Raw genomic sequence first — 14,321 nt, 5'->3', positions numbered from 1 at the left:
GGATTTGTTGGTATTCTGCCCTTGTGAAAAATTCAGGCCACTAGTCTTTAAGGGATGTTATCAATTGGATCTGTAGTCAATTTCCAAAAATGAGTTAGAAGACATTTCAGGTACCATAGTCATTTATATTTTGTCCTTATAATAATATTTTACCATTTTAAAAAAAGATTTTCTCTTCTTAGTGTTTTGTAAAAAGCCTGCCAGGACAAAAGGGAATAATGACTGACATCATAGCGATAAAAGTAAAACTGACAATACAGAGAATACTGTCAAATACACAAAGCAAACAAACTGGGGGAGAAAAAAGCATTTTCGCTAAACTCTTTCAGTTACAGTAATTGTAGGTATTACATATAATATTAATAGGTACAACATTTTCAAAGAAGAATATCATTTTTAAGTTAACAGTGTCCTTTTAAAGTGAAGTTATCTACATTAAAACATATTTACTGTCGTGATTACTGAGACAGATTACTGCGGCATCTAATTTTCCTGAAGGCTGCAGGAGAAAGCAGTCAGACAATATCACTCCAATATAACATGGGATAGCAAGTCTAAAGTAGAGTGATCACTCACACATTCAGTTCATTTTATGTGAAAAATCTTTTAAGATAAGGGATTAAATATATCTAAACCCAGATAATGCTGACTCCTGGTGTAATGAATCTTGTAGCTTATTCCAGCTATGTGGAGCTGAACCACAAAATCCTGTTTTCCAAAGTCATTTTTAGCTGTAAGCACTTTAAAATGAACTCATTGCTTTGACTGTGTATTTGCTGTCTGCATTGAGGGGGAAAAATGAATAAGAATATGCTGGTGTCAAAATCTGAACTCATTTATTTAGAGTAGAAGCCAGAGTTCCTACCTTGATGTGGACACACTTGGCCGATTAAACTGATTAAAACATCTCTCAAGCAACCAGTGTCATCCACATACACAGATCTGTGCTCATTTGGGAGTGTGTTCCAATCAGATGCATGAGGTGGGATGATATTTCCAATTAATTCTCTTCCTGATTTTCATAATATAATCCCTTTCACTTCCATGACAGGATGTTTCTGTTATTGTTCTTTAGACAACCAAACATCTTTTCCCCACTGTTTGCTAACTGGAATTTACTCTGAACTGTCTTGTAAGAGACTAAACTATCCATCCTGCACAGAGTACTCATCTGACATCTGATCTGTTATACTAAAGTGCAGTGTAAACAAATACTTAAAAGTTGTAATACAAGTTGCTGTCAGTGGAAAAAATGTAAATTTTCACCATCCAACTCACAGACAGTCATAGCTGACTGGGATATGATGTTTTCCTCTGAATTCCTTAAAATCAGATTAGACAGTTTAATGGCTGAATATTTTCTTCCCATGTTCTACAGAAATCTAGGTTATTCACTGGGGGGAAAAAATCCTCAATTCACCCTGGCAACTCAATGAGGCAAAAACCTTTTCTCCTATGGGACAGAACCATTTACAGATAAGTTATGCAAAACAGATGAATTATGCTCCAGTGAGAACTCATTCTTCTTACATGTGCACTGTGTAAAGGAGGGATGAGCAAAGACTATTGTTTGAAATGGTCGTGACACTGCTTAGTTTGACAATAAGCAATAAGTGGTGTTTATGACTTCTATTTGGTGTGGAGCCAAACGTGAGCTTAGCTTTGATTATTACAGATACCCCATTTACTGTAATACAGAAGAGAAGCATCTCTGACATAGCTACTTGTAAAAACATGCATAGAGTGGAAGAAATTATCTAAGTTAATTTTTTAGGGCTCAAATCATCAGTGAACATGCTCAATGTCCCTTTTAGTCATCACCAAAAGTCAGATGATAGGCTCAGACTCTCAATAAATTTTTTAAAAGTCAGTGTCAAATTAGTTAAAGCTTTTGCCTTGAATTTTTGTACAATAGAGGCCTAGAAAACTGCATATATATGGAAATGTTTTCACTATTGGTTTTAAGAAAGTTTCAAAAGAAATATTATGGCTTTTTTATTTAAGATTTTTTCTGGAGAGTCATGAAACCAAAGATAATAGCATTGAGCTCAAATGAGAAGTAGGGAGTGAAAATGACACTAAAAAGAAAGGGAAGCAGATCAGTTGAGCTTTACTGTCCAAGCTGAGTGAGACACAGATACAATAAATGGTGCAAAGTAAATTTAAATTAGATGCTAGATATTTTTAGAAGTGTAAATAATCTGCATTATTAACACAACAATTTTTAATATAAGATTTTTAGCTTTACACTGTCATACTATTTCAAGCTAAGACATCTTTTTGTGTGCGTGTGTGTAAACTTCAACCACATGGCATGGAAGGTGATGGGTTAAACTCACTCATTCATTGGCTGTAACTCCTGCTGTATTGAACAACGATTGTATTGTTTAAGAAATGCTTAGGGCTGGCTTGTGATATTTAGCCACAGCCCAGAATGGGGGAGTGGTACAGAACTATCTCACCTCAAAGGGATTGTGCCTTTGAGGCATAAATGTCTCAAATGTTCCCCCATGAGCAGATGAAAACTTTGCTACATAACATTTGCAACACAAAGCCAACAGCATTACTTTTCAAGTTCTGCACAATTTGTGGCTGGGTCCACAAATTCATATAAAAAAAAATCATGTTTTAAAAAATGAAATACAGTATTGTGGTTTCACCTACAATTTTTTCCATTTTCCACCCAGAAAAAAGGCAGCAGTTGGCAATGAAATCTACCCTTTGTTTTACCAAATGTTCTATTTTCAATTTCACTTGTACAGAAACCTAGTTTGACTTCACTGGAAGTTTCACTCATGGGTGATATGGAGACTACATAGTGTTTTGAGATTCTCACCAACTCTTCCCATCTTTTCTTTAACCAGGAGTACATCCAATGCAATGTTATCCATTATTTCCCCTCTTTCATGGCACCCTAGCTAACCAAATCTAAATCCCTGCAGTACATGGTGATGGCACTTTCTCTCCACCAAATGCCAAGAGAGCAGAAAGCATACAAAGTAACCATCACCAGCAGCAGTTTTACAATGTAAGAAAATTAAGTACAAAGAGACAGCTTAGTTCTAAAGCCAGGCTGACTTCAGTTTCATCACTGTGAACTTTAATGAAAGAAATAGGGATGCAAAAATCAGAGCCAGATGACCAGAAACATGGAACCAAATTGCCCTGACATGCCTCTGTGTGTGTGTGGGGGGGGTGGGGGGGGGAATGACAGAGTGAGGTTTCACATTTTTTCTATATCCTCATTCATTTGAGACCAATAGATCACACCTTTGGCCCTTCTTTTGCATTTTTCATTTCCCAAATATCTTTTGTGAATTCTAATAAGCACATCAGGCAGTAACACTTTTGGAAAAGTTAATCAGTTGCCTCTGAATAAAATATGCTCAATCACTGAAAGTTTCTCTTTGAAATTAAAATATGGACTAGGACTAGGTATATGGTGTCCAGACCAACCTATTGATATAGCTTTGATCACTCTTTGCAAGGTCTCATCTTGTGCTGTGGCTGCTGCAGATGCAGTCTACATTTTGCCAGAGACTGGGTAGTTTTTCTTTATAAGGTTCACATGCACTATGTCACATCCTGAATCATTTTCTGCTACAGTATTGTCAAAAACACCAGACAGAGAGTCCGCTTCCACTGAATCCCTTCCTGGTTTATATTCTCTTTGCAAATCATATAACTGCAATTGAAAAAAAAAAAGCTCTGTATTCTGGGAGGAGTGTCAGCCAGTCCCATCTTTGCAATGGATATTAGAGGCCTATGGTCTGTCTCAACAATAATTGGTCACCCATAGATGCCCACAGGATATTTCTTGCAGCCATGCACCAAAGCTAAAACCTCCTTCTCAATTTGTATGTATTGACACTCAGTTTTAGGGAGTACCCCGGAAGGATACAATACCGGTCTCCAGTGTTCATCATACTTTCGCCTTCCTTTGAGGCATCTGTGGACACCTCAGTCCATCTCTCGCAATCATAAAATCTAAGGACAGGAGTCCTCTAAATTAGTGATTTCAAATTTTTAAATTCCCTCTGTAGATTGCCATCCCATGTCCATTGATTACATGCAAGAGTGCTCGAAGGTTGCTGAGTTTAGCAGCAAAATGAGCTACACACTTTCCCACTAAGTTGACCAGCCTAAAAATTGTTATACTCCCTTATTTGTCTACTGGGGTGGCATGTTTGTAATTGCCAGGACTCTATTAGGATATATTTGGACTCCATGTTCAGTCAGTCTGTCTCCCAAGTATGTGATATCTCAGACCGGAAATTTACATTTCTGCTTATTTAATTTTAATCCAACTGCCCTTGTCCTTTCCAGTGTTCTCTGAAACCTGTGGTTATGTTCTTCTTTTGCTCTTCCCTATATTAGAATGTTATCAACGTATATCTTAGCACCTTCTATACCTTTGAATATTTGTGGAATTGTCCTATGAAATACCTCGGTTGCAGATCTTAATCTGAATGGCAGTCTGCGAAAACAGTAACTTCCCAATGGTGAATTAAAAGTACATCAATATGTGCTACTCACATCTATGGGGATTTGCCAAAATTCTGCTGATGCGTCCAATGTGGAGAAATATTTAGCACCAGCCATTTCTCCAGAAAGTTATTCCCTAGTGGGCTTGGGGAAATGTGCTCTTTTGACATATTTGTTAAGTTCTTTATGGTCTAAGGATTCCATCTTTCTTTTCTACAACTACTAATGAAGGAACCAATTCTGTAGGCTCTTCTACTTTCTTGATTATCTCTAGTGCTAATAATCTGTCTAGGTCCTCTGAGTTTTTTTCCCCTCAGGGCTAGAGGAATATTCTAGGTAAATGTATGATGGGAAAATAAGGCTCTATTAATTCAATTTGATAACCTACTGGCAGTTTTCCTATGCTCTTAAAGACATATTGAAATGCTCCTCAATACCTGAGTCCCCTTGCCCCTCTAATGAGTACAGTCTCTGTATTAACCCTAGAGCTTGACATGTTTTCAAGACCAGTGTAGGCACATTTTTTCTTGGCACAATTATAAATTTTGATTATTTCTCTTATTTTTTAACTTTACCTCTAGCTATACATGTGCCCAGAGTAGGAAGGAGGTCTCCAATCTAAGCCCTTAACTTACTTGTCTATTGTCAACATACCCCATTTTTTCTTTAGACCCTTTCAAATCTATTCTGTTACCACATTTGCTTGAGCACCAGTGTCTAGTTTAAGAGTCACAAAAGTTCCATTAGTTTCCAAGGTAATAGTCCAAACACTTGGTGCTGCTGCTTCATTCAAAGCTCCTAAAGAAAACTCTTCTTCTGTATTGCTAGCACTGTTCTCCTCTTGGTACACAGCATGCTTACATTGTTTCTTTTTTGCTCCTGCTGTTCCTGCTTGCACACTCCTACAAAATGATTTACTTTGTTTCATTAGTTGCAAACTTGTCCAAAGGCCGGACATTTCTGAGGTCTGTGTTTGCTTCCACACTTCAGGCAATTCTTTATGTTGTCTTCAACAAACTCCTTTCTTGCAAACTTAGATTTTTGCAGGTTTGTTGTACATTTCTGCTCTACACTGCCTTGGTGCTTTCCCTCTGCACTGAGGGTTAGTGATTCTGTCCATCAAAGCAGTGTCTTGTTTTCCCTCCAAAAGTGCTAATTTGTTCTGGGCAACCTTTGCTTGGCATATTCTGACTATTTGTCCAAGTTCAAATCTGGATCTTCCAATCGTCTTTTTCTAATCTTTGAATCTTGAATACCCATCACTATTTGGTCTCTGATTATTGAATCTGTGAGCTGTTCCTAATTACATTTGGCTCAATAGTTTGAAATCCAACATACATTTTTCAAACAGTTCTCCTTCTCTCTGAGTTCTCATGTGAAATTTATATCTTTCAAAAATGTAATTTGTCTTGGGTGTACAGTAGTCTTCAAACTTATGCATAACTGTCTTAAAGCAGGCTTGTTCTGCCTGACTGAACTGCAGACTGTTATAAACATCTATTGCTTCCGGCCCTGCAATATTTTTAAATAAATATCTTCTGATCATTTTCTTTTTCAACCAAGCTGCTCACTTTCATGTACAGGCTGAAATCTCTGTTGAAATCTCTTCCTATTATCTGCTGCATTGCCAGATAACTTTAACTCTGGTGGCGCTCTCAGCTGTTCTATTTTCTACACCTCTTTTGTCCTGTATTCTCTTCTTCCATCTCTTTTATCCGTCCTCTCCTAGTACCATATGGTGTTTGTGGGTTCGGTGTAAGGACACTCAGTCAGGACTTTAGGAAGATCAAAATAAATCATTTAGTATAGATTCAGCTCAGCAACTCAGAGTCTAGTGTTACTGCTTGGATGGCTATATCAGAACTCCTTGCAGCTCCCCTAGTGTATCTATTCAGCTTAGCTGGGTACAGCTATTAAAGGGACATATCCTCACAGACACAGGGGCCTTGCGGGGAGGGGGGAGGGCAGGGCTTGGGGCAGAGCCAGGTGTCGAGCACCCCTCGGCACATTGGAATGTCAGAGCCTGTGCTCACAGCGGCTGGCTGGGCCTGAATGTCTCTTAAAAACCCAGCTCACTCTGAGACAAGGGCCTTGAAGGCCAGGACAAGAAGTATAAACATGATATGCTAGAAAAAAAGGTATGCCAATGGAGGGATTCAAAGAGAGGCTGACATGGTCAGATTGTTGAGTAAGGGAGATATTTATTAGTGGTCATGTTTTGTACAGACTGTTTAAGGGCAATGCATGATAGAGGCCAGAGGTTGCAGCATTCAGAATAGGAGATGGTTGCTGGAGTAGCAAAGAAAGTCAGGTTTTTGAAATGTTGTCTAGGGAAAAGATTGCAAGGTTTGAATAAAGTCTGGCTGTAAGGTTGAGGAAAGGCTGGTCAGTGATTAGGCTACTAGCCTGAGGGGCAGGCCAGCTGGATTCAATTCCCTAGTCCATCACAGACTCGGTTTCCCATCTGTAAAATGGGGATAATGATACTTCCCTACCTCACAGGGATGTTGTGAGGATAAATACATTAAAGATTTGCTCTTTAAGTTTCTCAGACTGGAATTATGGGAGGGGAGTTATATAAGTACTTAAGATCGGTAAAAGAAAGAGCTGTGACCCAAGAATCTCTTAATGACAGCTAGCAAGGGGAATATCCTGATTCTGGAATGTACATTCTGGTTCACCAAAAAAATGACAGGTGAAATCTCAACTGAAAGCTGGGGTTACACTGGCTATAAATATCACTGTGAAATGTATGTTCAGGTACTATATCAGAAGTTAGATATTTATACTGAAGATAAGTTCTTAGAGTCTGTATCAAGTATTTGTCACCAGCAGAGGTGAAAACCAGGTTTTCTGTGATAAAAGAGATAATTATTCACCTCTCTTTCTGTCGGGATGTAAACTAAGCACTGTAAGCTAATAACGGATGCCCATTCACATACCAAGTGAGATGTTTATAAACAGATGTGAAATCAACAGGAAGGATGCACCTTGGAAAAAAATAAATCATGGAAGTTTATCCTGTCTATGAGCAAAGACAATGAACTTTGGAGGTATAGCTAGAAGGCAACGAAGACACCCTGGCATCCTGCATTGCGGAAGTAAACAGACAGCATTTATGAAAATGGGATCTCAGCCAACCTTGGTTGAAAATGCTGAAGAGGACTTTGGATGAGATACACTTCTTTAGACAGGAGGTTAACCTCTGGCTTAAGTTTATGCTCCGTAGAGTGTGTTATAATTTTGTTTTATATGTAATCATTGTTCCCAATATCCTTGATCACTATCTCTTGAATTTCTAGACTTTAATAATAAACTTGTTGTTGTTTTCACTATAAATATATCTCAGTGCTATGGTGTTAAGCAAAGTGGTGGATCTGAGCTGAATCTTACAAGCTCTTGGGCAGTGTTCCTTTGGGGACAGCAGGCCTGGTATTTCTGTGACTGTTGAATGGACAAGAGGCTGGATGCTATAGGGAATGCTTGGAGAGGGTTCGGGGGATGGTGGGTGCCATTCACTAACCTGCACAGAGGGAGCAAGGCGTGTGGAGGCCTGGAAGGCAGTGCCACAGCGAGAACAGACAAGACTCCTTCACACTAAGGCAGTGGTTCCCAAACTGGGATTCGTGAACCCCTGGGGGTTTGCAAAATGTTACAGGGGGTTCTCGGGAAAAAATTCCCTAATGGCGGACAGAGCTGTCCCTAGGGACCCTGGGCAGCATGGGGCCAGCAGCCCGGAGCCCCTGAACTTCCAAGAGCTAAGCAGATCATAGCAAGCAAATCTATCACACTGAGGAGATTAAAACTTCAAGACTCCCTATAAGCAATGGAAAAGGCGGTGGATATTTGTTGCTGTTTTTTAAAATTAAATAGGCAGCTAGTATTGTTTTTAAAATTATTAAGAAGAACAAGTTTAAGCTTTGTTTTAACGTGTGTTGTTTGCCTGGACTGCTCAAGATTTGAATGCTTGTGTAGGAGGAACTCTTTGAGTTGGCTTCTTAAATACTTTCATGCTGTTTCACATCTGATACTCCTTGATGAAACATAGGAGCCTTGTCTTATAACAGGCTTATTCAAATATCAGAGGGGTAGCCGTGTTAGTCTGGTTCTGTAGAAGCAGCAAAGAATCCTGTGGCACCTTATAGACTAACAGATGTTTTGCAGCATGAGCTTTTGTGGGTGAATACCCACTTCTTTGGATGCAAGCAGTGGCTCATGCTGCAAAACGTCTGTTAGTCTATAAGGTGCCACAGGATTCTTTGAGGCTTATTCAAAGTGATACAAGCAGGGGCGGCTGTAGGCATTTTGCTGCCCCAAGCACGGCAGGCAGGCTGCCTTCAGTGGCTTGCCTGCGGGAGGTCCCGGTCCCGTGAATTCGGTGGCAGCCTGCGGGAGATCCGCCGAAGCTGCGGGACCAGCGGACCCTCCACAGGCATGCCGCCGAAGGCAGCCTAACTGCCGCCCTCATGGCGACCGGCAGAGCGCCCCCCATGGCTTGCCGCCCCAAGCATGCGCTTGGGGTGCTGGTGCCTGGAGCCGCCCCTGAATACAAGATACGAAAGTGAGATCTTGGAAGAGTGTTGCCATTTTCATAATGTAATAAAAATACTGTAATGATAAATAATAAATAGTGTGTAATAAGCATCATAAAACAATTTTATATTTCCAAGATCACTGCTTTTATAATTTATACTCAGATAAAGGAGAAAATACCTGGAAATATTCTTTTTTAGGAGGGGGTTCCCAAGACTTGACATTTTAGTGAAAGGGGTTCACAGGTTGTTAAAGTTTGGGAACCACTGCACCAAGGAAAGGTAGTAGTGAGGTGCTACCCCTGGGGAGCATCACAAAAAAGATTGAAAAGATGCCCCAGTTATAAGCCAGGGGGACAAGGAGAATACTGATGTTGTCAGCAGTGACAAAGAATAAGGAAAATGGAGAGTAGGAGGAAAAATAAATGGCTCACAGTTTTGGCCAAGTTAAGTAAGTTTTACTACTTGTCTTAAGTGTTTCTAATACACCTATTACGGGGCGGTATTATTTGGTTTGTCCCCCAGGCTTTTCATAGTTCCTCACCAGCCAGTCCTGTGGTGTCTTCCCTGGGGCCACTTTGGGGCTGGCCAGGCCAGATCTCCTAACCACTGCATTGTCAGCGCCGCCCCCACGCCCCACCTACCAGACAGAAAGCAGCAGTGGCAGCCTAAGCCAGAGCTGAGCACAGGGAGAATGGGGCTCTGATCCCTGCCCTGGGCCCGCCATTGGTGAGATACACCCCTCCCACAGCTACTGCTACTGGACACCTAAAAGACTGCAAAAGAGGGTTAAGCACACCAGGCTGCAACACCACTCACTGAAATTTGGCCTGGCCACCCCTTTATAATGATCTAGGTGCAGCTGGGCCAAATCCCATGCCCGCAACCCCCCACCCTCCACACACACTGTCTGGGATAGGACAGGCATGCCACCTCTCTGCTCCCCTCCAGCATGGGACCAGACCACTAACCGTCAAGAGCAGCCATGGCCTCAGTGGAGAGGCAGAAGCGGGGACGCTGACAGAACTTTGCTCCCTGCCCCCTAAACACTTTCTGAAATGATGCCACTCCCTACCACCGTGGTAGCCAAACACGGGATGCAGCGTTAAGAGTTGCACAAAATTACTCTATGCTCTGTCTATGCTAGTAAACGTATGATAGTCTGTAGTTAGCCTATGCTAACTTTGTAAAGTGCTTTGAGATGTGGATGAGTATATTGGCAGAAATGGGGGGAAAAATCAAAAAGGCTGTGATCAAAATTCACTGACAGTTGAGATTTATTTCAAGGTACTCATACCGCTGTGAGAATTTTAGGTTTGATTCTTTTTTACAGGACCTCAGTCCCAGTGAAAAAAGTAATTGAAGTCAGACTTCAGTATTTCTGAAGTCAGCAATGCCCTTATTTATAATGTAGCAAACAGTAAGCCCAACCGGCCAATGAATTTGTTAAAGAAATTATTTAATCTCCATTTACAGGTCAGTCAGTCGTCTGTGAAAGTGCATGACCCAGGCCAAAGGCAAAGGAATGAAAAACAGCAGGATTAAAGTGTCACTTTCCCATGCTATAGTGCCCAGGTGATTTTTTTACTCCCAGGAAAAAAAAGGTAGTCCAAGGTCACTTGGTATTAAGCCTGCACACTAATGACCTTATTGATTGCTCTAAGGAATCCGACGATTGGGCAAGAAGCCAGGACACTTCAACCAGCAAAGCGTCTCAATTAGGTACAAACTCCTTGCCAAGTTCCTCAGACTGCTACACATGATGTGACTCCTTACTCTTGATCTCATTCCATCAAATCCCCTCGAAATCTTAACAAATGGGACCAGGCACTGGGTGGGTTACACCAGAAACTGAAGGAAACAGATTACATCATACAGTAGTTCTTCTCTAACAAAGGAACAGTCATTCTATTGCAGTTGGAGGTTTTTCTTCTGCAATCAACTTGCAGGAGGGGGAAATTTTGACAGAAGTTTCATGAATGCCTTCAGGTGATAGATCTCCAAGGAGGGAATGTGTTTGTGAAATCAGGCACCATACTGTTAAAATAAGAATATGCACAAGAAATGAATGAAGTGTAACAATTTATTTGATGCTGTGAACATTTGGGGAAGTGAATGTCACTTAATAGAGTGAAATGTAGCACTTTTAATAACAAAATGTTAATAACAGAAACTGTGAATTATATAGAGCCTCTGCTTTATATGTTTAGCTATTTGGGGATGTCCCTCCAGATCTTGTCTTTTCTCCTTTAACTTCCACCCGCTCAACAGCCCCACATTGGGCTACTCTATCTTTATCACCAAGGAGGACTGAATTATTTTTTAACATTTGTATAGCTCCAGAAGTTTGCGTGGCTCTTTATAGCAAGCAAAACCAAAAAAACCTAGAAGCAAACTAACACATGGTCCCTGGCCCAAGGAGCTTACAATCTAAATCATGCAGCTCACCCAGTAACCCACAACAACACTCCCATCTTGATTAGGGTCACTACAGAGTCATGCTCTGCCACCACAGCATTCCTTGTCCAGGAAACAAAGAACTAAGGTTAAAATTCAACACTCATGAAGACAGCCAGCTCAAGGCAGTCCTTACCACTTAAGCCCTCTGCAGGAGATCTGAACCACTGGTTGAGCAGACATGAGGGATGCCAGTAATCCCCCTATGGGCCACAAAACTGGTTTCTATGCTGGCCTATGTGGTGCTGGTGCAAAAGGTCACTTTGGGATCTAGCTTTACCTACATTATATATACTGGGCTTGATTCTGATCTTCTGCAATAACTGCACTGAAATTAGTGGAGCTACATTGGTATAAGTGAAGGGAGAATGCTGGGGAAATTTGTCAGTCATGTAAAGAGCACATGCGATCTACCATCTATGCTTGCCTGAGATGTAAAAATACAGCAGAGCCTGCTCATTGTGAACTCAGATATATTCAGACTTGTTTTATAGTAAAGTTGGGCCAAAACCACAGACTTTGTATCAAAATCTGGATGCTGCTTCTCCCCTCCATTTCGCTACCCAAAGTTCCGGGGTATTCAGGGTTGTGGTTAGGCCCAGCTGCAGTTTACAATGAAGTAAAATAAAATTCCCAATTGTTATTGGAACTGCAATATTGGAATGCACTGTAAAAGTGAACCTCAGCTAACAGTAAATATGTTGTGTGGAAAAATGTTATTTCACTTTAAGGAGGTTTCCTCTGTAGAACAAAACTGTAAACACTGTTGCTTGTTACTAAGTAGAGTTAAGAGAATATATACATGAAGCAACCAATGTTCACAAAATAGTCCATACTAGGTAAATCTATTAGAGATGAGCAGTGTCTTGACTTGTTTTGACATGAGATTGATCTTTGTTCACTGTTTTAAGTGGGCTCTCATAAGTCAACATAATGGACTAGTTTATCCAATTCCAAAGGACATCGAGAGATGAAAAAAGACAGGCTGCTTAGTAATACAAAATACATGTTACCATTTCTAGCCAGCATGCAATTAGAAGATCTTTTAAAGTGTTTTGCAGTTGGTTAATGTCTTTACATGCCCAAATTTAGTCATCAGTTAAGTTTGTGTAAGTAACAGAAATTGTGTTAATGCTGAAATATTAAGAACAAAATTTGCAGCCAGATGTCTTTTGGCCTTCAATTGTGTGTGTGCACAAAATTGTTCCCTCTCACATACCTGAACCTAGACAGATGTAAACAAAGTTTATAGTTCTAACACCCGCAAATGCATAAGTCTTGGATATTGGTGTACAAATTCTCTTTGTCCTACTAAATTGTATAATGCAAATTCTAATACAGATATTAAACAGTAGTTTGCATGCAAATGTTTGTGGTGCCGGGTGTAAGCACATATATTTGTTTGTGCAATTCTGCATATGCACAAGTGGAGAGTAAGAGCCTGAAAGTTATGTCCCATATGACTGAGTGACAGTTACAGCGCTTTTATTTAGCTGCAATCACACTGCTTAGCCTGACTGTGCTCAGGCTTCTGGAAACATCTACTTCACATTGGGCATGCTCAGAAGTTGACCATAGGTATAGCATAGTCACTCCCATACCACCATTGCATAATCTCATCTCTATAGTAAGTCCTATACTTATCAAATGATACCTATTTTTACAAGGGTCAGCAACATGCACAAATTGCATCATTAGAGGTTGAGGTCTCTTGTTGGGGAGAAGGAGGCCTAGAGAATTCAACCAATGAAGCCAACAACATGAAAAAAGGGAGAGGCTTCAATAGAGAAAGAAGCAAATGAAAAAAAGAGAGGGGATCCTGGAATAGAGAGGTAGAAAAATGGCAGACTACTAACAGAAGGAGATGTCCTGAAGAGTAAATTGGACTAGTTCAGCAGCTGAGACAGAGGGCAAGTCTACACAACAGTGCTACATCGGGCCAGCTGCGCCGCTGTGGCGTATCTGGGGAAGAGCAGTCTCTTGTGAGCATAAGTACTCCACCTCTGCAAGAGGCAGAAGCTATGTCAGTGGAAGAGCAACTCCCACCGACATAGTGCTGAGGTGGACAGCGCTTAGGTCAATGTAACTTATGTTGCTCAGGGAGGTGTCTTTTTGTAGACCAGCCCAGAGAAATCTTAGGTGCTGAGATCAAAAAAGGATTGGGAAATGAGAGGGAAAGGGCCTGTCATTTGGAAGAAATAGTATGACTGCTGACAAGGAGAGACTGACCTTGAGGGTGGAAATGTTTTTCATGTACTGCATGTTGGATAATAACATGAGGACTCCATGTCTGTAAAACTAAACTGGCTCTTTGTTACGAGAATTATTTACAGAAGGGCTGCAACTAGCATTTAAATCACAAGTATACAATCTAACTTCCATACCTCCTCCATACTCTTCCCTCCTACAATTTATGGTCCTCCCTCCAAGTTCCAGGAAGGTTGCTAAAATTGTATTTGTGTGGAGTGGGGGGTTGGGACGGCTGTATGTGAATACGTGTGTGCATGCATGTGAGCATGCACAAAAGGTAGAGACAGCTGGAGAGAAAATTTTTAAATTATCAGCAATGCCATTAACCAAATGGTATTTAGTTTCTCATGGCATGTGTGTAAACAATGTATTTGGTTTAAAAAAATCAATAAATTTATAATTACATTCAAAGACATTTTCATTTGAAAAAAGTTCCCATAAATTCAGTCAGACAGGAGATATTTATACATACAGAGAACATGAAAAGGTGGAAGTATGCATACCAACAGGCAGAGTCTAATCAATTGAGATGAGCTATCGTTAGCAGGAGGAAAAAAACTTTTAGAAGTGATAATTAAGATGGCCCATAGAAGGTGT

General features: G+C 40.5%; 1 long non-coding RNA gene across 3 annotated transcripts in view; it reads right to left on the bottom strand.

Annotated features, from left to right (window-relative positions):
• Positions 1 to 6,048: 6,048 nt before the first annotated feature.
• LOC120401471 overlaps positions 6,049 to 14,321 on the bottom strand; it is a 335,084-nt gene continuing 326,811 nt past the window's right edge. For 2 of the 3 annotated variants that reach the window (XR_005596467.1, XR_005596468.1), the window contains one exon: positions 6,049 to 6,260. This is a non-coding gene — a long non-coding RNA (uncharacterized LOC120401471). Of the gene's footprint in view, positions 6,261 to 10,693; positions 11,055 to 14,321 lie in introns of those variants that run through there. The other variant, XR_005596466.1, reaches the window with a different exon arrangement.

Source organism: Mauremys reevesii, linkage group 3 (genome assembly GCF_016161935.1).
Source record: "Mauremys reevesii isolate NIE-2019 linkage group 3, ASM1616193v1, whole genome shotgun sequence".
In the NCBI taxonomy this organism is placed as follows: Eukaryota; Metazoa; Chordata; order Testudines; family Geoemydidae; genus Mauremys; species Mauremys reevesii.
Note: the sequence above shows the minus strand (reverse complement) of the source record. Positions and strands in the feature narration are given on the sequence as shown.